The sequence below is a fragment of the Amphiura filiformis genome, chromosome 10, assembly GCF_039555335.1.
Source record: "Amphiura filiformis chromosome 10, Afil_fr2py, whole genome shotgun sequence".
NCBI classification, from domain to species: domain Eukaryota; kingdom Metazoa; phylum Echinodermata; class Ophiuroidea; order Amphilepidida; family Amphiuridae; genus Amphiura; species Amphiura filiformis.
This window is the reverse complement of record NC_092637.1, coordinates 7,038,740-7,063,198: the sequence shown is the minus strand read 5'-3', so window position 1 is coordinate 7,063,198 and position 24,459 is coordinate 7,038,740. Positions and strand designations below refer to the sequence as shown.

At 35.5% G+C, this 24,459-nt stretch overlaps 1 long non-coding RNA gene across 1 annotated transcript in view; it reads right to left on the bottom strand.

Moving 5' to 3' along the window:
• Positions 1-24,459, bottom strand: part of LOC140162458 (uncharacterized) — a 347,701-nt gene that overhangs the window by 304,647 nt on the left and 18,595 nt on the right. The window contains exon 2 of the long non-coding RNA XR_011860292.1: positions 6,185-6,431. This is a non-coding gene — a long non-coding RNA (uncharacterized lncRNA). The remainder of the gene's footprint in view (positions 1-6,184; positions 6,432-24,459) is intronic.

Below are 24,459 nucleotides of genomic sequence, written 5' to 3'. Positions count from 1 at the left end.
TCTTTGCCAATATCTCAAAATCAATGTTAGTGACATCCGACTCATTTCCCTTGATCGTGTCACATATGTGTGGCCTTTTGTTTTGGACAAAAGCCATTAAATTTGTAACTGACCTGACAGCATATTAGCGATTTAACCTTCATTTAAAAGAGTTTAAAAAGCCATTATTGGACAAAATACGTAAAAGCAAATTGATTTCTGTATTGTGCAATTGAACCAACAACACCATTAGTGCTTTTAGCATTATAAAAGATAAAACAATTGAAGTGTTTTGATAAATACTTGAACCGAAGAGTTATCTTAACGTACTGCAATCAACTGTCATTCAACACTAGTAGAGAGATTGCGATGTTCCATACGCAGCACGTGGACAGTACGTTTTAACGTATGTTAATACGGTGTTAAATATTGCTAGTCTCGGTTCCAAACTGGATTGTGCTCATTCATCATGAAGGAGAACAAGGCGCCTGGAATCATGAGCAATACCAGTAATCCTGTATCATCATCAACATCATCAACAATACCTCCATCATCATCATCATCATCATCATCTTTGCTAGCATCATCTTCATATTCATCATCCCTGTCATCATCATCCTCATCATCACTATCATCATCCTCATCATCACTATCATCACCCTCATCATCATCATTATTATCACCACGATCTCTCTCTCTCTCTCTCTCTCTCTGGGTCAGATGGCGCAGGATTGCCCTGCTGTGGTCTTCACAAGAGTAAGCCACCTACTTCTATCAAAAGCCAAACGTGTTGCACCATACATTCCGTGTGATCAATCATTCTTCACATCATTTGTCTAAGATGTTGATGGACGTCCCCTTCCACGATGGTCTTCCATCTGTTTGAAGAATCTGCTTCTCAACTCCACCATCCTTTCTTACAATGTGGCCAAAGTAGCGCAATTTCCTCTTAATGATGGACTTTCTGATGTTTAAGTCCATGCCAATCTTATTCAGGACCCAGATATTTGTCTTCTTGTCTTTCCAAGATACTATCACTATCATCATTATCATCATAATCATCAATATCATCATCTTTATCAAAATTATGTAAATATATTTACAATTGTGACAAATATCAAACAACACAAGTTACATGCAATTTAAAAGTACATTTAATTCTTATTAACAAAAAATTAAGCAACATTTTCTTTTAGAGATTTGACCTGTTGATATTTGATTCTGGCCGACAGTTGTCAGCAACACCGGATCTAATGTGCTATTCCAGTTGATATCCATATACCCCATGGAAGATATGACTTTAACTCCCACATAGGGAGTATGGATTTCAAATTGAGTTACCTGAATGGATGACTACATTTGCAATCTACACCCCCTGTGTAGGTGTAGAATACTGTAGATGGTCATGTCTTCCAGGGGGTGTATGGATGTCAACTGGAATAGCCTAATTTAGTTGATCACATAATAATGTATGTAATTTACCACAACCAATTACTGGATAGAAGAGGCCAATTACCTTTCCTAGAATTCAGTCAATTAAACCATGCATGCTTTAGGCTTCAACATAAAAAGTCCCAAGTTTTGAGATATTTCCTCAACATATCAAGAGCTTTCTTAAGAGCCTTTGAACCAAAACTAGGCTTGCTTGTACTCATTCTAATGCATTTTTCATGCAAATTCATGCCAATTCCAAATATGGTCATGAAAATGTACAATTCTTTAATTTTTTAATTTAAAAAAAAATTGAAACTTGTCATCTGCAGTCGACAACAGCGTGAAGAGAGTAATGCATATGGGGTTAATGTAAATGCATTACACAGGCATTTATGGGGAAATGGGCTGTTCTATTTGAAAAACAAACCCTTCATCTGAGGTAGATTTTGGAATTCAAATCAAATTTAACAGTTTTAACAGCTTTTAACTATTCAAGATGCATACTTTTCATCCGGGCTTTTCATCCAAAAATTAGTGAAAAAATTTTCAACATGGATTGACCACAGATATGTAGTTCAACTGGAAGCCATAAGGTCAGATTTTGGTCGAATTTTAATTTTGTTACTCTTTGCCAAAATTATAACATAATGTTAACTGTCAAGGAGACTTTTTGATAGTTTTAAGCTGAAATAATGAGGTCAAATAAAAGAAAACCACTTTGCCCCTGGAGCTTGGGATCCCCGGTTTTAATCAAAAACTCTTACAATTTACTGTAATTAAAGCACTTCAGGCTCAGTCTTTCACAGGGTATTTTAAGTACACCATTGGGTATTACAATCATGCAAAAAGTAGAAATTCAAAGTGAGCTAAAAAGGAAATAAAGAATGGACAGATTATTAACCTTTTCAGTGAAGGACAATACATGGATTTTATGGTATACGGGGTACGAGATTATGGTTTTAGGGTATTTAAAACGTAATAAAATAGCAATTCGGCGTGGTATTAACCGCCATTTAGGCCCTAGGCCTATAACAGTCTCTATCATCATGTAGGCCTAATCTGTTCAGCGGATTCTTCCCGTTTTAGTAATCGCTCCCATTTACTAAACTAGCGGAGGCCCGCACGGAGCGCGGGTATTCCGCTAGTAGTAGTTAATTCTCTTATTACATCACTTCTATGGCAAATTGCTTTAAGATAGCTTCTACAGGGAGTGTGAATTGCAAATGGAACAGCACACCGGAATAGTTGGTTTCGTTTACTGGTAATCCAATCAAACAAAAAGAGGTAGATCAAGGTTAAAAACTTACAAGCCAATTTACATTAAGGGACAACATGATAAGAATATCTACACATACACATGATGGTACCAATCCTTGGATCAACACAATACAGTTTGATCGCATATATAGTGGTGAAACTCAATTTATCACCTGCAGAAAGAAAGTTTCAGGCCGGGTCAAAGGTCAGGTTTTCCCGGGTAACTTGCTTTGGCCAATGGCGTGATTCGTTTGGTGCGATGTGGGGTCCAATCACGTGGGTCGGTATTGCTTGCTCGGCGCCATGCTTGTGAGCGGAGCATCATTCTCTGTCGTTGAAGCATTAGAGGAAGATCAGTGGATATTACCAATTACCAACATTTAAATGATAAACTCTTGGCGCTGCTTTGCCCTTTTAGAGGGTTTTTATTATCAACATTGGCTTCTGCGACTTCCGGTTGTTTCCTGTGCCATAAAAAAATGGCTCTGCCTCTGTATAGCCCTTAAATGGTTTTAAGGCAGGGCAGAGGGGAGCATGACCTAGCAGTGTTTGTTATCAAATATTGAGATGACACCCAAGACAGCCTTTTATTTGATTCAATCACTTTATTTATCTGGAGTTTTCTGTTTTCACTTGCATTTCTGCGCTGTGGGTATTGATAGAGGTTATCTACTTTCCTCATGCGTGACTTCTAACAAAAGGCGCTGATTCCCGTAGTATTCCTCATTCAAATGAATTCATTGCACGACCTCGGAGTTACCTGCATGACTTTGGCGGGCTATTTTGAAGCACTGGTTGCACATGCAGGTTCTTCTTTGAAAGTCCTAAACAAGGTATAGCAGTCGTTGATAGGATATGCAACTTATAGAACATGGATAACATCTATACTGCTACTGGTATAGGTATACAAAAGTCACCCAAGGCAGCCTTTGATTCGATTCCTTTTTGCATCTGGCATTTTCACATGTATTTCTGGGCTGTGTGGCAGCCCGGTGTGGCAGTGTGTGCATATTTATTGTTATTATAAAGAGTATTATTGTTTCTAATTCAATGACTTTAATGAATACCATACTATATATAAAACATTCATTAACATCATTAGTTGTAGGGCTATGGGTTATATGACAATCTTATCCATCTATCCAGGTACTCGTTAACATGGCAACGGGTGAAGGTGTACTACTAATGAAGCTTGACAAATGTGAACTTGTATTAGTTTTTTACAAAAAACGTTGATCATACGCACTTGACATAAAAAGTACCTATGTAGAGTATAAGCCGACATCGTTTGTAAGTCATGCAGTGGCGGCAGCAGGAATTTTTTTCAGAGAGGCATGGGGGAGGGGCAAAGTGAATTGAGGGTGGGGGAAAAATCAACAAAATTTGCACAAAAGGCCCCCCCCCCCCCGGTGCCGCCATCATGTGTAAGTCGTGCAATAAAACAGAAATATAAAATATACATTTTGTTACAAAAGATGTCATTTTTAAATTAACGCCTCATATTTGAAAATTGAGCAACTAATGATGGAGTTCTTGTGTCAAAAGGTTTTCATATATCGACCATTCTCCCATAGGATGTTGTGTCACATTTTCCCTTGAATTTTATGAATATATAGTAGATCAACATTTTGAGCACCAAAAAGAGATATTTTTAAAATGTGACTTTAAAATGTTGATGTTTGGTGATTTTCTGAGATGTAGGCAGAGCGTTAAGTCCGATGTATACTCCACTTCGCCACTTCGCGAGAAGCTGTGATGAAAAATTTTATTTGCAGCTTCGCGCGAAGGCATTCATATATACTTCATCAAAATATCGCCGAGTATCGCGAAGAATTGTTGTCCGCTCTGTGCTTTCATATAGAAACTTTGCTGGCCTACCCCCCAAAAGTTGAACCAAATCCAACTCTCCGAGAAGCGAAGAAACCTGCTCCGCGAAGGAAATTCCTTCGCGGAAGTAGTAAAATTTCAGCTCAAATTACTTCGCGGCCTGCGAAAAAACGGTCGCGAAGTGCAGTATACATCGGACTTTAGACAGATGAGGTGTAATGTTGGAAAATCACGCTTTATCGCCAAATTTGATCAAAGAGTAGTTACTTTTTATGACATGTGTATTTCCAATGCCATACCAATACATTCACTGTAAACATATCAGACACTGCTATAGAGGTTATCCACTTTACTCACGCGTGACTTCTAACAAAAGGCGCTGGTTCCCGTAGTATTCCTCATTCAAACTAATTCAATGCACGACCTCGGTGTTACCTGCATGACTTTGGCGGGCTATTTTGAAGCGGGCTAGTCCTAAACAAGGTATAGGAGTCGCTGGTAGGATATGCAGCTTATAGAACACGGATAACCTCTATTCTATAATATAGCCTAAATGCTTATGTGCAAGCCATAGGTTTCAACATAAAAAGTGCAAATTTAGAGATATTTTCTCAAAATATCAACAGCTATTTCAAAAACCACTGCATTGATTGTACTCATTTTAATGCATTTTTCATGCTGCTTCTTAGTCATGAAAATGTACATTTCTGAAATATTTTAATTTTTAAAGAAAATTTTGAACGACATTCGTGTGTAGAGGGTTATGCTTGTTATGGCAACAAGGCAATGTAAATAAATACGGTAAAAATGGACATTTTTGCACTACATTTATTTTCGTGCTACCAATGCATGAATATGTTCCTTTTGTGTATAGGCCAATGTAAGGAAACTTCGAATCACAAATTTAAAAACAATGGAAACAGATCAAACGGGCAAAATGTGAAATATTAATCACGTGAAAATTTCCACTTTTTGACCTTGGACAACCATCACAATTCACAGGTAAACACTTGTTTAATAGACTAAAACTAAAAGTAATTACATGTAATCCTAGTATTCAAGTATATAAGTGCAATCTTATTAATACATAGACTTAGGCTATATAGAATCCATTTGGAATTGGTAGTCTTGATAGCCATCACATTTTGGGCTATTCCACATGTACGGTCATTAATAACTCACAACGACTCCATGTGTGCGTGTATACGCTAAGCGTTATGGCAACGCACATCCCACAGGATGCCGCCACGCTTCTGTGATTGGTAGCTCTTGTTGTCGACATTATTGACAAATTCGCCTGATCGATTTTTTAGGGTATAACGATAATTAAAACTGGTTATATCTAATAGCCTTTTATGACATAAAATAACATAAAATGCCATTTTGATTTGTTCAAAATATCAGATACGATGGTAATGAATGACAATAATAACTTTGCACCATCTATTTTGAGGTCATTGTGTGAAATTGTCAAGTTTTGTTTTTGGCCTCGGTAAAAATACCTCAGCCCAAAACAAAACCCTCCGATTTCACACAATGACCTCAAAATAGATGGTGTTCAGTTATTATTGTCTAAGTAAACACAGTAGTAAACAAGACCTTGGATGACTACATAGGTATCCAGGTACCACCTGCTAGATATATATAGAATGCAAAACTAATTAGATGTAAATAAAGGTGTAATTACCTTATAATGGAGAGAGTGAATGATTCCCCGTGAAGCAGTGTATTCAGGTTCCTATATCCTATGGAATCCGGCAATCATCAAAGTATGACTTCCTAAATCCATGGCTACCGTAGAGCGATTGGCTGCCCTATATTTGAGTACATTATAGTTCCAGATATGTTGAAATTTCCTAGTAGATATATCCCCAGTCATGTGTAGACAATACATACGTAACGGGCAGTAGCAGTGTCGCTGAAACTTGCAATATCTGAAATGATAATTTAATAACAAATTGATATTTAAATGAGTAGATGATGATACTGCTATTGATTTGTCCAATCATAAAGTGAGGTTTGAAGGAATATTGCCTCTGTTTAAAAAGCAAAAAAATATTTTGACAATTTTTTGAAAACTTTGAGCACTTCTCCTGTGACATGGGGGCTATTCTAACTTTCTATTTTTTAAGGAGCCAACTTTTTCTTCAGAAAATGCAGTTTTGGGGTCATTTTTTTTACCATAGACCTGTGTTAGAGCAATTTTTATTTTTATTTCTTTGCACAGTCTCCAACCTTTAACTCTCTCCACAGGGGTGTCCACTGCAGACAACAAGTTTTAATATTTTTTTATATTCCGTATGAATAAAAATTCCTTTAAAAAGGAACGGGTGCACAGTGGGAGCTTGGTGTGATGTGCTGAAATGTAACTGTTTGGATAAAAAAATTTTCTTTAAAACAATTGTAAAATTAGCATAGTAATTCAAAGAAAATTAGAAATGTCAAGCATATCTATTGCATTGTATTCAGTATGAAAAAGCAATATCCAATGATTGATTATACACTCCCGAGGCTCTAAAAGAAGGAACTACCGTACTGACGCGAGTATAGTCCCACCTTCGAGTAAAATCCCACCCCCAAATTTTCTAAAAATTTCAGAAATTAAAAATTTTTTTTTTTTTGGGAAGTTATTTATTTTTTCGGCTTTGGAGTGTCCCAGGACCTAGACCTAAATGCTAGTCATTCATGGTTGACCTAAAAAAAATCTTAAAAAATGTCAAGATGATTTTGTATTTTTAATATGAAAATTGATACTTAGTATTCATGTCATAATCTATTAATGATTTCAAAATGCATTCAAATTCAATGCATTTTGAAATCATTAATAGACTATGACATGAATACAAATTATCAATTTTCATATTAAAATACAAAATATATATTTTTTTTTTTAGGTCAACCATGAATGATCCTAGCATCTAGGTCTAGGTCCAGGGACACTCAAAACCAAAAAAAAAATTAAAAAAAAAAAACAAAAAAAACTATACTCGGACGAATACGGTACTTAAATTCATAACTTCATGAATATTCAGGATGCGAATGATCCATTCATATTTTATGATTTGTAAACACGCAGATGTACCGGGTGTCCCAAAAAAAGGTTACATGTAGGTTTTGGAAAATAATCTGAGTTAACGTCAACCAATTTAAATGTCCTTTTCATGACATAATCTATATACCCTTTACTAGTACTCCTGTGGATGTCAAGTTCACAACATGCATATTTATCCCGCATTCCACACATTCCTGAGCACGCTGTTTACCATGTGTACGTGACGTGACATAAAGCAACACGAGGTTCGCAATTCATTTGGCGGGTCATTTGAATAGGGCCAGCAGTAACATGGAAGAAGATGCAGTATTTTATTCTGTTGAACAGAGAATTAAACTTGTTCAATTTTATTTCGAGAGTATATGCTAAGATCGTTATTAATTTTATCATGATGATGACGGGAGATACAGCGTGCAGAATTTGCCTTCACAAAAATGTGCTCCTCTTTAACATGTTTAATGACCATTTTCCTTTGTTGTTCAGTTATTTGTTACCACTAAAAGTCAAGGAGCTCTTGAATTGATTTAATTTCAGATGTGCAATATTTAATTTGTCAATGTGTTTCTTTAGTGCAATAAGTTTATCAGCCATAAGAAAACAAGAGAAAATTAAATGTAATAAAGAAAACATGTGAAAACAAAAGTATGCTTGTGTTCAACTTTCGTTTGATCATGTTGATGGTTAGCCACTCTTGACACCCCTGTCATCTTGCACTCATAAGTTAAGTTTCTTTTAAGATACGGAGTTGAAACTTCGCAAACACTTACAAGAAGGATCAATTAATAATACCTGAGAAAATAACATCTTTTCGTTGTACCATCGCAAAATACGGTCCATTTTCTACATGTAACCTTTTTATGGGACACCTTGTACATGTAGGTCGCAGGGATGTAAGTAAAGTGCGTAATTTAATATCACATAATTAACCAGCATTTGCCCATTGATTCTTGATGTGCAAACAGTACACAAGCACACCAGGGAGGGGACTTAACACCGGAAAGCAGGGCCGTAGCAAGGTTGAAAAATGTGGGGCGGCCATCACAAATGTGGGGCGGCCAAATTACAAATATATGCCCAAATTGAAATAAAGATATAAAGAAAAACATAACAAATTTCTCAAAAAGTGGGTGGCCATGGCATCCCCAGCCGCCTGGCTTGCTACAGCCCTGCGGAAAGACCCCTTTTGGATTACGCAGCTCCTAAGGATCCCAAATTAAAGCTCTGAAAGACCTTTTATTTTGATAATTCAGCTCCAAAAGACCCCCAAATTGTTCATTCCTCACATTTCTGTTTTTTTCAGGTGATATTCAACCAGAAAGCCAAGAAAGACCCTTGATTTTGACTGTTCCTAGCTTCAAAAGACCCTCCCCCCTTTTACTTGTTCACAGCTCCAAAAGACCCCCCTTTTACCGGTATGCTGCCAGCTCCCATAGACCCACCACCTTAAAATTCCGGGGGAACATACCGACCAAAATGTATGATGTGCCCCCCGGCAAGCACAATCACCGCAAATAAGCCCGCCTACTTGTGCATTACCTATGAAATGCGCATTAAAACAGTGAATAGAAGATTTTATTTCAATAGTCTTCTAAATTATGTTATTTTCATGAAATAAATTTGTAAAATGGTGGTAATGAATGACAATAATAACTTTGCACTATCTGTTTTTCATAATTTAGGGTCAGAACCTATATATCAGATGCCGGTAGGCCTAACTCAACTCTCACAAGTAGATCACAAAGTAATGAATTCAGATTTCAAGAAAAAAATGCAAATACAACTTGGTAAAAAATTTCAACAAACAGGTCACTGTGACACCTTGATCTGCTATTTTATTTGCTGTTAGCAATTATGATGAAGTATTCAGGTCAACGAGACGACAAGATGAATAATTTTCAATGATTGTAAGTTTTACGTTGCCATTTTATCCAAAAGGCAGAATTTCGAGTGACAATGCGTATGTATTTGTTACATCATTATGAATGAGGCCCACAGAGTAAAAGTAACAATTTGGATTGGTCATCATTAGTCAAATCTTGCAAGTGTACCACAGATGTAAAATACTGAGTAATATTTAATGATTTTAATCACCTTTTTCTTTTGTTTTCTGTCCAAAAACCTGGAAGCATGATTTTGCACGGAGAGTATGTAATTCCTTGACAATATGGGCTCATAAAAATATTGAGAGCCAACCTATTGTTTTTCTAAGTCGGACAGATCAGCCAAGGGCCAATTTAAACCTTCATAATGTCGCCAAGAACTGAAACCGAGTCGCTCCAATGAAAGAAAAAAAGAAGTTTTCTTTAGACAAATTGAGTACACGTCTCTATGGGGCCTGACATTTGGTAGTATGAGATTTTCACATTAAAAAAAAAAAATAATGGTTTGTCTCAAAGCTCACAAGTGGTTTGAAAACAAATGCGAAATGCGATTTTTTTATTTTTTTTTATTCCTGACTTTTTTCATGGTATGTGGAGAAAAAAAATCTGATTTTCGGCAAATTTTTCTGGAAAAACTAAAAAAAAAAAAAAAAATTGAAATAAAAAAAAATTCTGCATTTCTTTTTTTCCAAATCTCACGATTTTACAAATGCGCGCGCGAGCTTTGAGACAAACATTTTTTTTTGCCTTATACTGTCATTTGCAGTCATTTTGATATAGCAATGGGCTATTCCAGTTGAAATCCATCACCCCCTATGGAAGACATGCCTTTAATCTCTCACACAAGGGGTGTCGATTTCAAAATGAGTCACCCATTCAGGTAACCCCATTTGAAAGTCACACTCCATGTGTCAAAGATTAAGGCCATGTCTTCCACAGGGGTATGTATTTCAATTGGAATTGCCCAATGCCCCCTTGCATGCCATGCAGAGATACTGACAAATTCTTGACTTTGCCATGGAAACATTGATAGTTTTTTAAATTAATTCAATATGCACACCCCCCTGGGCTGAGTGACAAAATGTGTATTTATTACATCAATGAAATGTATAGCTTAAACCTCTATAATTGATATTGGACTATTCCAGTTGACATCCATACACCCCCTGAAAGACACAACCTTTATCATTTAGACAAGAAGTGTGAATTTCAAATGTTACCCTGAATGGGTCACTGCATTTGCAATCTACACCCCCTGTATGGAAAATGAATGTCATGGCTCCTATAAGGGGTGTAAAGATATCAACTGGAATAGCCCATTTTCACTATGGCAAATGATAATGTTACAGAAACTTGTCGCCACCAAACTTCCTTCAAATAAGGCCAAAAAAAAGAAGATTATTTGCTTGTCCTCCACCGACCGACCCTAATCTGGACAATCTGGAAAAAAAGTTGTTGTTTTTTGTTTTCTTATACAAATGAATACCGAACCTAATTTTGGAAATTTCAGAAAAAGTTTGTTTTTTTCAACATTTTTGACATCCTGAAAAGTTATTTTTACAGTTTCTATGCACTTCTAAACTGTTTTAAAACGGTTGAATGAAGTGGTATACAGTAGAAAAATATCTATTTGGGCTATTTATTAAGCTAATTAAAGGCATACAGTCATGTTTTGGCTATGACCTTAAAATTTTTTTTTTTTTTTAAATCTCGACCGACCACCGACTGACCCAATTCTGAAAAAGTTGTGGAGGACAAACAAACAATCTTTTTTTTTAGCCTAAGGTGACAACGAGCGATATGCACCAGTTCCTTTGGATCATGAAATATTCATCATATGATACAGGTAACATGACGCTATACATCAGTCCTTTCTCAGTTGTACCGTTAAATGACAAAAGGGCATAAATGAGTAAACTGACATCTTTTCACTGAGATACTGCACCAATAGGCTATTCCATTTAAAATCCACACTACCCCTGTGGAAGATTTTGGAAATACCTTCCACATGGGGAGTATGGACTTCAAATGGAATGAGCACATTAGGCAGCTACATACACCCTCTGAGAAAGATTCAATCTTTCTCAGAGGGTGTGTGGAATTCAAATGGAGTTGCTTAATGTGTTAATTCCATTTGAAATTCATACTCCAAATGTACAAAATATTTCCAACATCTTCATCCTCATCATGAGTGTCTGCCTGTCTGGATTTAAAATGAAATGAGTACATTAGGCAGCTCCATCTAAAAGTCAACCTACCTCCGTGGAAGATTTAAGTTGAATCTTTCTCATAGGGTGCATGAAATTCAAATGGAGCTGATGTTAATTCCATTTGAAATTCACACTCCCCTGTAGAACATACTTCCACAATATCTTCCACGGAGGAGTATGTATTTCAAATGGAATGAGCACAGTTCCATTTAAAACTAACCCTCCCTCTAGGGAAAATTCAAGTTGAATATTTCTCAGAGGGTGTATGGAATTTGAAAGGAACTGCCTAATGTGTTAATTCCATTTGAAATTCATACTCCCAATGTAGAAGATATTTCCAAAATCTTCCACAGGGGGTGTGGATTTTAAATGGAATAGTCCAATAGAGTTAATGGCTGCTAGAGACTTGTACAGTATTTATTTCAAAAGGGTTAAAGATTAAAACTAGGATATTATGTTGGTAGATATCATATACCTGGAACCATCAATTTTGATGGAATTGTGGGGGAGTATTCATTTCATAATATCTTCCGGTCACTTTTAACTTCTTATACCATGTATATCTTCTCATAAACCTGGGCATGACATTTTCGAAGGGGTGGGGCATTTATTAGTGGTCATTTTTACAATTTTTACAATGATACAAGGAAAAGTTAGGTAAGCTTTAAAATCATGCTGAAATAACAAGCTATGAACCTACAATCTACGAAAAAAGTCCTTGGAACGCTTGGTACACTCTGTCGAAATTCCGTGCAGAATTTTACATGATCATGGAAATGACGTATATTTTGCCTGGGAACAAGCATGACATCTACAACAATGATTTACCCTTCCCTCTCCCCATCAATCAATGTTGGAACACATCGGGAAACCGCTGAAGACTTTGGTATTTCTCAACATTGCACGGGGGAGAGGGGGTGACAGTTTTCCGTTATTTACACGCAAGAGTTCCAAGACATTTTTCGTTGATTGTCTCTACCGAATGCAAAATATTTCATCTAAATTTCGTTTTTGTGTCATAACTAAAAAAGCGGAATGTCGTATGAGCTTCATATTGCACACGATTTGAGAGTGGATTATATGCTTTGAAATCATAACAAAATTGTTAATAAAGAAATTGGTTTATTTAGGGAGTGGTCACTGAAACCATCCCCTATGCTAAACAACACACGTTTCGTAATTATGGCTCTAAACTGCTCTAAAATGTTATTTTTGTCCCATAACTTAAAAACAAAATGTTGTATGAGCTTCATATTGCACACGATTTGGGAGTATATAATATCCCTTTGAATCACAATAAAATTGTTGATCAAGATGTTGGATTATTTAGGAATGGTCACTGAAAACACCTCCTATGCTAAATTACACACATTTCGTAATGATGACTAAAATCTCGCTTTTTTGTCTCATAATTCAAAAACACTACAAATATAGTTTTAAAAAATATTACAATGTTTTGCAGCATGTTTTCCAAAATGTTTTGAATGTTATTAAAACGTTCTGTACCCTTTATAATATAACCCAACATGTAAATGTTTTCTGTAAAACTTTGCGTTTGCTGAGTATAGGCTTATCCGAAGCGAATCAGAAAGATTGTGATATAACAATTTGAAACAACTCATTTCTGAATATTATTTATAATAAAATACGCTTTTGCGGTGAGAAAAAAAAAGAAAAAAGAAAACAACAATTGAATACACTTAAAGAAAAAAAATCGACCACCACGGGGACTCGAACCATTGGCATCAATCAATAGTCAAAAGATTACCAGTCGAAGGACTAAGCCGTTGCGCCACGCTGCCATTTCGCTATCGAGGTAATCAGTTTTGGTCTTTTATAGTAGTCAGGTATCGGGAAAGTGTAAAGCTGCATAGTGCAAATGGCAAAGTGGATCAGTTTACCATAATGACAAAATGGTCCAAAATCGACATTTTATGGTTTTTAAGCAGCATCTCATGGAGCGTGACGTTCGTTTACCTTGGCTATACCAATTGAGGATGTTTGAATACAAAAGGAATGACAAATTGATCGCATTTATGACATTTGTTAACAGTTTGCCATTTTGAATTGAAATAAATATCTATACGTATATATTACTATCAATGCAGGGCAAACTGCTCAGTATGCACGCTATTCAATGCAACAGTTTACCATTACAGATTACCATTAGGGGTTTACACTTTACACCCTTTGACTATTCGTGTTTTGTTTGCGTGAATCATTGCCAATTTATGCATTCATTATTTTCAATGCTTCTTTTTTTCTTTCTTTGTATTAAAAATAAAGAAAGAAAGAAAGAAAGAAAAGAAAGAAAGAAAGAAAGAAAGAAAGAAAGAAAGAAAGAAAGAAAGAAAGAAAGAAAGAAAGAAAGAAAGAAAGAAAAAAAAAAAAAAGGAAAAAGAAAGAAAAAAAAAAAAAGAAAGAATAAAAAAAGAAAAATGAATGAATGAATGAATGAATGAATGAATGAATGACTGAATGAACGAAAGACATTTGAAATAAATAAAAACATGAACGTGGAAAAAGTTTGAAGTGACCGCTTATAGGTTCAAATTGCAAGCAGCTTAATCACGAAGCTCACGTGGCCGGGTGGTTAAGGCATAGGTCTTGTTAACATGAGGTCCTGGGTTCGATTCCCAGGCGGTATTACTTTTTATGTTTCATTTATTATTTGCGACGGTGAACCCGGTGAAAATATTTGTTTATTATAAATACATGAAGTATACATTTTTGATTAATTTTTTCTGTCTTTCTTTCTTCCTATCTTTCTCTATGTTTGATTAATTAATTTAATTATTTCTTTCTTTCTTTCCCAAAAGCCCCCAAATGAAATACTTTCCGATTTAAATGTGATCTTTTAATAGTCCTACAAACTCCCTCCGCCCTACCCCACATACACCCACGCCCAACACCTCCCTCGCACGCACACACCACCACATTATACACACACCCCATACACAAAAATGTGAAGCACAAATCTGCTGAAGATAGTTGTTACATCATGTCAAAAACAAGTTAATGCTATCTACTGAAGATAGTCGTAGTTTATTATTGACTTCATTACAATCTTAACGTACATGCGGTTTTAGTATTTAATTAAAACTCATTTTTCTGTTTTATAACGCTCGTTCACCTATCTGACAAGTGCTATGAAGGTGAACTTTAAATATTAATTTCAAAAATAAATTAAACAACTCGGAATCATGCAGCTTAGAGCCGTGATACGATTTCTCGGTTTTAAGATATAGCATAAAAATGTCATTAAATGCGTGTATGTTAGGGTATGGGGTGTTTCAGTGTCCACTCCCTGAACTAACCAATTTCTTTATCAACAATTGTATTTTGATTCCTAAGTACATGGTCTACTTCCAAAGCCTGTGAAATATGAAGATCATACAACATTCTGTTTTTGAGTTATGGGACAGAAAGTACATTTTAGAGCAGTTTAGAGCTATAATTGCGAAATGTGTGTATTTTGGAATAGGGGGTGATTGAAGTGACCACTTCCTGAAGAAGCCAATTTCTTTATCAACAATTTTGTTATGATTCCAAAGCATATAATCCACTCTCAAATCGTGTGCAATGAGAAACTCATACGACATTCCGTTTTTGAGTTATGAGACAAAAACGAAATTTAGATGAAATATTTTGCATTCGGCAGAGACAATCTACGAAAAAAGTCCTTGGAACGCTTGGTACACTCTGTCGAAATTCCGTGCAGAATGTTACATGATCATGGAAATGACGTATATTTTGCCTGGGAACAAGCATGACATCTACAACAATGATTTACCCTTCCCCGCTCCCCATCAATCAATGTTGGAACACATCGGGAAACCGCTGAAGACTTTGGTATTTCTCAACATTGCACGGGGGAGAGGGGGTGACAGTTTTCCGTTATTTACACGCAAGAGTTCCAAGACATTTTTCGTTGATTGTAGGATCAATGACTTCTGGTTCACTTCTAGGTTTACAATGTAATTTTCACCAATGCCAACACCATTACCTACTGTCTGTTCAATTAGCTTAGATTCTTGAATTTTTAAGATATTTGAAAAAATAAAAACTTGTGGCTAAAGTCATCAAAGAAAAGTGTTAGCACAGCCTTAGACCTAACGTGATTTATACTTGTCAAATTCCAAAGTTCAATTTAAAACCCCATTTCTTTTCAATTTTGCCTCATTTTAGGCAGTTACTTGGGTTCACCGAAAGGGTTCGCGACCTTTTTACAAATCAAGTGGGACGGTCCATTCTCAACTTAGGGCATAGACCCTATCCAATTTAGCAAAACAATCTGTCCACCAATCTGTCCTGCCATTTCAATTGTTATACCGTTCCGGTTATTGGATAGGTTCTATAGGTGATGATGGTCCATCGGTTTTTGTTACACGAAATTATATGGCGTGATTACGTTTTACGCATTCTGAGCATTATTTTTTTCCTAAACAATGACATTAAATTATGGATTTCGTTCTTGTTTCAACTGGTTTACACCGGGGCACTCAACTTTGGAGGTGGCGTATGTAGGGCTGTTAAGACCCCCTTTTTCAGCGTCGCTGTCACCCAAAGACCCCATATTTTTTTACAAACATATGCTCTGTCACCCAAAGACCCCCTATTTTTTCATTTGATCTGTCACCCAAAGACCCTTACTTGTTCACTTTTAACAGCAACTTTCATTTATCACCGATTTTGTCACTTATTTTGAAAAACAAAGAAATTTGAAGCCATTTAGAGCGAGAAATTCGATTTTCGAGGTTTCTAATTCTGTCGCGCTATTTCGGCTCTCACCCAAAGATTCCGTTTAAAAAAAAAAGGTCATGTTCTCACCCAATGACCCCAAATTTTTTACATTTTGCTCTCACCGAATGCCAAAAATCATGCTGTCACCCAATGACCCCATATTTTTTACAATTTGCTCTCACCGAATTCCCCTCCCTGCGAAAGTGCCAGCCCTACACCTATATCCATTTCAAATCAAGTGCCCCCGGTTTACAATGTAAATTGAGTTTTGTTTAATACCACAATTCCTTCCCAAGAATATCAGCATTCGCTTGACATTTTCAGATACAGTGACTTTACAAGAATTATTTTCTGTAACCTGATTGTTTAAAATCATATTTTCTCGTACATACGTTCTTTTGTTTCACAATTTTTTAGTTTAAATTCAACAAACAAAACGAAATAACAAATTGAAAATAAATGTGAAGTTTTATAATAGGTCTATAGGCCTACACCTTCTCAGACCCATTCTCAGACCCATTCGCACAATAAATAAATAAATAAATAAATAAATAAATAAATAAATAAATAAATAAATAAATAAATAAATAAATAAATAAATAAATAAATAAATAAATAAATAAATAAATAAATAAATAAATAAATAAATAAATAAATAATTGTGACTAACTTTGGAATTATAGAGGTCTATACTTTGAATTTGTAAATAAATAAATAAATACGCAAAGAATGTATTTATATAAGCTGGGCCAATTTTAGAAAACCTTAGTTGATAAATAATAACGTAATGTTTCAACAGTAGTGTTTCAACACAAATTAGGCATACTGGCAAATATTTTGCTGGACAATACTTCCTGCGTGATGATGCGGATGGTCAAATAAATACTATCTCTGCGTATTGTGATTTTCGTCCCCATTGCTCTAAATGGATTGATTCAAAAAAGTTTATGGTACCCGACGTTCTACGGCTTTTTATAAAAATATCGCGGGAAAAGACCAAAATTGAAAAGAAATTGGGTTTTAAATTGAACTTTAGAACTTGAAAAGTATAAATCACGTTAGGTCTAAGGCTGTGCTAACACTATTCTTTGATGACTTTGACCACATTTTTTATTTTTTCAAATATCTTGAAAATTCAAGAATCTAAGCTAATTGAACAGACAGTAGTACCTACCATTAATGTTAGATGTTTGGTTGTAAATAATATGTGTGTATTTTTATATGTATATTTATTTTGTATGAGCACTCATGAGTGAAATTTCCCTTTGTGGATCTAGTAAAGTATTAAGTCGTATACAGACTCGAGTATTGTCATTACAATATTGTATGTACAATATGTACGTTATTTAATCTATTGCCATTCTATTTCTAGTATTTTTTTATTTTTAACGAATGTTTGATGACTGAAAAATCGATAGTATGTTACATACAATATCTAGCAGAAATATATTATCGATTTTACGTCATCAAACATTTGTTAGAACTTAAACATTACTGGAAATAGAATGGCCATAGATTAAATAACGTACATATTGTACATACAATATTGTACGTACACTAAAAAGTCTGTATACTGCTTTAGAATAGGTTCACCTCCTATAGAACCTATTCTATTTTAAATTATACATTGTCCTCTTATTTTCAATCAAGGTTCATGATCCCTATAGAAGAAGAGCTCAGAGACCACATTTGGGTGAAACCCACAATTTTGGGAAGCCCTAATATAACACATGATTTTTTTGGCTGTAATTCTAACTGCTTCAAAATATGTACAGCTCTTGTTGTTCTTGAAATATTTGTCAAATATGAACAAACATGTTTTCATATAATTTCCATTAACCAACAAAAATCCCAATTTCTATGACAGATATTTTTTTTTTTTTTTTTTTAAATCTTTCCTTTGACCTAAAGTTCTTACATATCCAAAAAAAAAAAAAAATTAATAATAAAAAAACACAATTCATTAGTATGATTTCATTATTTTTTGTTTTTAATCCCTTTAAAACCAAATTTCCCAAGTGGTTGTATTATAGCAGACCCTGTTTCAGTTCAGGTTATATCCCAGGGAAGATTTCTTACTCTTCCCACAATCCTTTGCAACATGATGCATCACACAGTGACATCGCCCCGATATCTTCACGGTAGAAATCGCCATGGTAGGATGAATCCACAGCCACCCATGGCTATTTTATTCGGACCTTATGAGATGTATAATTAGCGAAGTGACCTGACTAAGGCTACTGACAATAGAAGGGTAATTGATTTCTCGCTGTGTGAGTAAGCTTTTATACGACATTGCGGTCAATGGTTATACTGTCTCCACTTGAGTGAGTGCTGCTATAGCCTGCTGCGCGCTGTAGTCCATACAGGACCAACGCAATATAAAATTAGAGTTTTGGCCAAATTTTGAGTTCAAAGCGCACGGCCAATTTCAAAGCGCACGCTAACGACTATCATATCTGTTCAACAATTTTGGCCAGCTGTACCCCCTGACATTTCAAGCCGGATTGGTGCTAATGCGGGGGACAAAAAGGCTCTATATACCAGGAAAAATTATACTGGGGGAAAAATTACCAAAAAGCTACACATCAATTGTTAAAATAGTGGGGAGTGGGCCATTTTAGCATTGAAATTGTTGCATATTGCAATAGCTACGGTAAAAAAAACTTTACTAACCCTAACCATCAATAGAGGTTATCCACTTTACTCATACGTGACTTCTAACAAAAGGCGCTGATTCCCGTAGTATTCCTCATTCAAACCAATTCATTGCACGACCTCGGAGTTACCTGCGTGACTTTGGCGGGCTATTTTGAAGCAGTCATGGTTGCACATGCAGGTTCTTCTTTTGAAAGTCCTAAACAAGATATAGTAGTCGCTGATAGGATATGCAACTTATAGAACACGGATAACCTCTATTAGAGTATTAACAGTACCTTTTTAAACAAATTAAATGTTGCATTTTGGATTTCAGGCAACTTACAAAAAAGCGCAGCATAACAAACTTCATTTTTGCCTTATAACTTAATCTAATTATTGGCTGAGTAAGTGTAATTGCGCATCATAAATTGATTGAATTATGTCTTTTATATATATGATAGGTACATAATTGAAGTGATCGGTACATAATTGAAGTGATCGGTACATAATTGAAGTGATCGGTACATAATTGAATTTCAGAGGATAAAAACTAATTAGCTGTGCGGCATATCAATGGCAGCACATTATATTGGGTATCTGTGATGGCAGATAGGAAATGGAAGATGGAAAAACAGTAAAAATTATGTTTATTATAGGTCACAGAAGGTTAATGTGATTTGTCAAATTTATGTTCAAAATAGAAATTAGCAAATTGGATTTCATAGCAATATACTACTAATGAGATTTGAGGTTTCATATTACACAATGTACTATCTACTACTGCAGATAGCAAGTTATACAATATTATATGATTATGCTATGACTTTAACAATCAATGTTCAAAGCTGTGGACAATAACTATGAAAACTACCTAGTTTGACACTTGCCATATCGTACAGGTGTAACCATTGGCTCATATTTGCTCTTTTGTAATCAATTATTTCCCCATGTTCCTTCTAGTTTTCCCCTTTTCTTCCTTTTGAACTTAAAGCTGTTTACCATTGTGACATTATCATATATAGTAGTATACAGAAAGTCCCACACATCAGCAGGAAAAATACTGAAGAATCGATTAAATTAGCTCCCATTTTGGTTGTGATGGCAATTATCAATTGAAAACCTGCTATTTTTACAAGCACCGGGCTGCTGAATTTGGTTCCACAGCAAAACCAAATTCAGGTGGTAAATGATTCAAATAAAGGAAAATATAAGCCCTAACAAGTCCAAATTTTGCCGAATTCGAGGAGGACTTGAGGAAGACTCAAGAGGACTCAAATCCGAATCCTCAAGTCCTTGGGGTCCGAGTCCGAGTCCCAGTCCAAGTAGTTAGCTTCAGAGTTCAAGTCCGAGTCCTTGAAAAAAGGACTGAAGAAATTAGTAAAAATTTAGTGAACTTTTTCTTTAGGACTAAATGAACAATTAGGATTAAGCTATGTTTCATTTGGCAGAACTGGATAATATTTTTTTAATCCCAAAAAATAAGTACTGTATTTTTCTGGTATATATGGAGCAAGTGCATCAACATGGATAAGACCTAACTCTACCCAATGAGTTCTGATCCTGAGTTTTCTCTGTGTGTTGTGTGGACTTACTGCTATAGAGGAATCCAAATTCACGCATTCCTACACCTGACTAGCAACCTTTAGTTGGGTAGCCGTCTGCTACAATGCACTCAAAATGTGAAATGATTCGGCCTTGGCGGACATTTTAAACTGCATTCCATCACCCGTTTTACACCTTCCGCGAAAACACAGGTAGACAAAAGAAAGATTAAAGTTTACAAGCTTTTACAACACAATACAGTTCCCTTCGACAAAACACACAGCTGGTCTATTCGCTGTTATGAAGTGACATAATAATCGGATTAACTACACACGGTATCTATGCATTGATGTACTTGCAAACAAAAGGACTATGTATGGATATATGCGACGGGATTACCTGTGGAATTATCTCCATTATATATATTATTAGCTATTATTCTATTAACCCTCCTCGTCCTTGCATCTTCTCTAGGTGTTAGGCGGCTTTTATTTGCACATTTGGACGCTCAAAACACCAGGTTGGTGCTAGCGGCTACCCAAAGATGTCCGACCAAATCCTGACCATGACTTGGCTCGTTGGATTCGTCTATAGTAATAAATAACTTGATCAATTCAATTATTTGTTTGCTTTACAGTTATTTATGCCTCAAGGCTCAATTACAGCAAATTGAAGTAGGATATTTATTTCTCAGAATTGTATTTACACTATGGTAATACCCAAAGAGCTCATGGCAAATCATATCATAGCTTCAAAAGTACACATGGTACAAAATCAGAAATTTGCAGAAGAAAAAATATGAAAAGAGGAAGAAGTAGAAAAAACTAAACAATGCGGAAATGCTTCATTTGTCATTCTGGCACTGAGTAGCTGATATGGTGTCATTGAAGGTGTTTATAGTGGGAGCAGATGTCCGGTACATTGCGGTATAATTTCTATCCGGTCAGAAATTATCCGGATACTTGCCCACTATAAACACTAGCAGTATATGTATGTACGGTACATTGATATCCTTCTCAACCGAAGGATATTGTCGGGAGATATTTGCACTATAAACACACCAGTATAAATTGTGTGCGGTATTACCGGAAGTAGGAGCTTCTTCATGATGCGTAGGATGCGAGCAGGACATTCGGAACGATTCTCACCCCCAAGAGTTATCAAAACAGAAGCTACATGTTCACCGCCATGATCATATTGTTGAATGGGCTGTTTATAGCTCGGCCCACAATATTTACACATTCCCCGTGTGACCTCGGGGTCATTGCAAATGTACAATAATGTCAGTTGGTATAATTTGTGCGATAACTGTGTCTCACTATAAACAGCAAGGGTATCGGTATATATACAAGGATTATCGTATACGGTATACTCAAAATGCGGTATATTCACTATAAACACGCTGATACTGAAGCTACTCTCAATGGGTACATCTTGTGGCTACACCCAGAATTTTTTTGAGGGGTGAAGTAGGCAAGAACATTTTAAGGGGGAGGGGGGTAATTTGCCTATAATTTGGCATTTTGGCCTGAAAAGTTAGAATTTGTCAAATTTCTTATTTTCACTGTGGGTAAGTAGGGGGTTGCTCCATGCACCCCCCCCCCCTCCTATTTGATGCAGCCACTGGCTATATCAATTTTTAAGTTAACTTCTGGCTCCATCCTGGCTAAAAACACTTCAAATATATCATTTTATTTGATAAAAAACATGTTACTGTCACATTCCATTATCATTAGGCTATTCCAGTTATAATCCATACACCCCTATGGAAGACATGTCCTTAATCTCCCATGCAGTTCACTCTCAGATAGCCCTGTTTGAAGTTCACACTGCCTGTATGGAAGATTAAGGTCATGTGTAGGGGCGTATGGATTTCAACTGGAATAGCGCATTACACGCTGGTAAATGTGACACACTATCAAGCGAGTTTATAATCAAAATCTAATTAAGTACTTTCCTTAACGAGCACACACTTTCTAACCCGATTGTGCTATTGTCATGATCTAAATTCCCTATTAAACCTAACATTCTCAGCAACCTTAATATTTTAAACAAAATTATGTATTAATGTTAGCAACATAGGGAAAGTAATGACTGAATGTTGGAGAGCAGATGGGTCCCAATCATTTTGTCATCTCATCACATACTGTCATATCACAAAAGGCTGCCTTACGTGATTGTTTTCATTATTGTCATTAAATTGTGATCAGATACACTGCAAAATTAACTTTATATATTAATTTTGCAGTATTATCACAATATTAAAATCTCATGTCCATTCATAAAGAAAGAAAGCCAAAATTTAAAATAACAACATGAAATGTGACATGATCTGGTCAATGGAGGCCAAAGGCAGTAAATTTGAAATTGAGATAAAGGCAAAAAAAACAAAAAAACAAATAACAACAACAATAAAATACATATGAAAATAGACATCACAAATAACTTTAGAACCAAAACCTATGCTAGACCTTTGGTGTTTTCAGTATATCAGTATATGATAGCCAAATGTTTGTATAAAGGTAATAATTATATGTGGCTGGGCCTTGCTTGAATGAGCCGTAAACTCGCAAACTTCATTTGAGCTACAGGTGAAAATATATGCAAATCTCAGTATTTTGGCTAAGTTGAGATTTTTGCAGATTTGAAATGTTTAAGCTTTCCTCTAAACACATACAAAGTTTTATTTTAAGGAAATAAGTGGAAATATGAAATAATCTACATTTTCTGAGGCCCATCTGATGAATGGTCATTTTGCTTCCCTAACTTTGAACACGTTTTTCTCGGTTTCGCGTTTCGATTCATAACAACCTATAACAAGCCATAACTTCGCTTCTGATTGTCATATGAAGTTCATTGAGGTGTCATTTTAATACCTGAAACATGCTCTTTGCAAATATGTAAAAAAGTAAAAATGACCAGAGGGGGACTTTACGGCTTATTCGAGGTGTCCAGGCACATATAGTAACTCAATGTTCAAAAATGGTCTCCATGGGCCAGATCGAGTCACAAATACAACAATGATAATAATAATCACACAAGGCAGCCTTTTGAGATTCAACACTATGATGCAAACAATGATTTGATCCATGTATGAGACAGATGGTTCACAATTCATTATTTAAGTTAGATAAGACATTTATACATCGGTTATTAATGACATATAATATTATTAAAGGGGCATTTCATGATCCACAGCCTCATCCCCCTATTTTTCACTTTGTAGGTTAATTAGTTTAGCAAAATTATTGTCAAAGTACCCCACTTTTCACTTTGCAGATTAATTTCTTTAGCAAAACTATTGTCAATTACAACACAGTAGTCAATGGAGCAGCGTAATACACATAATCATGCATAACTTGCAAACACAAAATCGGAATCAACTGAAATTTTGGGAATAAGCTATTTTCATGAATATCTAAAATAATGTCATAAAAAGAGGATGCGAGGATCACAAAATACTAATTTAATGACATAATAAATTATTATTAATGACATAATTTTTGCAAAGATTTTTATACAGTTTTGTTTTACCAATGCAAAGTGGGTTCATTTTGACAGAACTAACCCATTAGGACTAATGACCCTTACAAGTTCAGCTTGTTGATATGTGAGTTTAGCTTCTCATTCATTTTGATGTGTGACTTCAGTTTCTCATTCATTATTTAAGTTAGATGTGCTTATAAACGAGACATTTATACATCAGTTATTAATAACATCATGTTATTAATGACATAATTTTGCCAGGATATTCAAACAGTTTTGATATATCATTGCAGTAATGACAAAAACTTGTATCTCAATATTCGGTGGAATTGAGATTTTGTACCGATTCTGTAGCTAGCAAGCCATGCTTTATACTGGCAAAATGTTCTCTGTCTATCTGCAACAATAA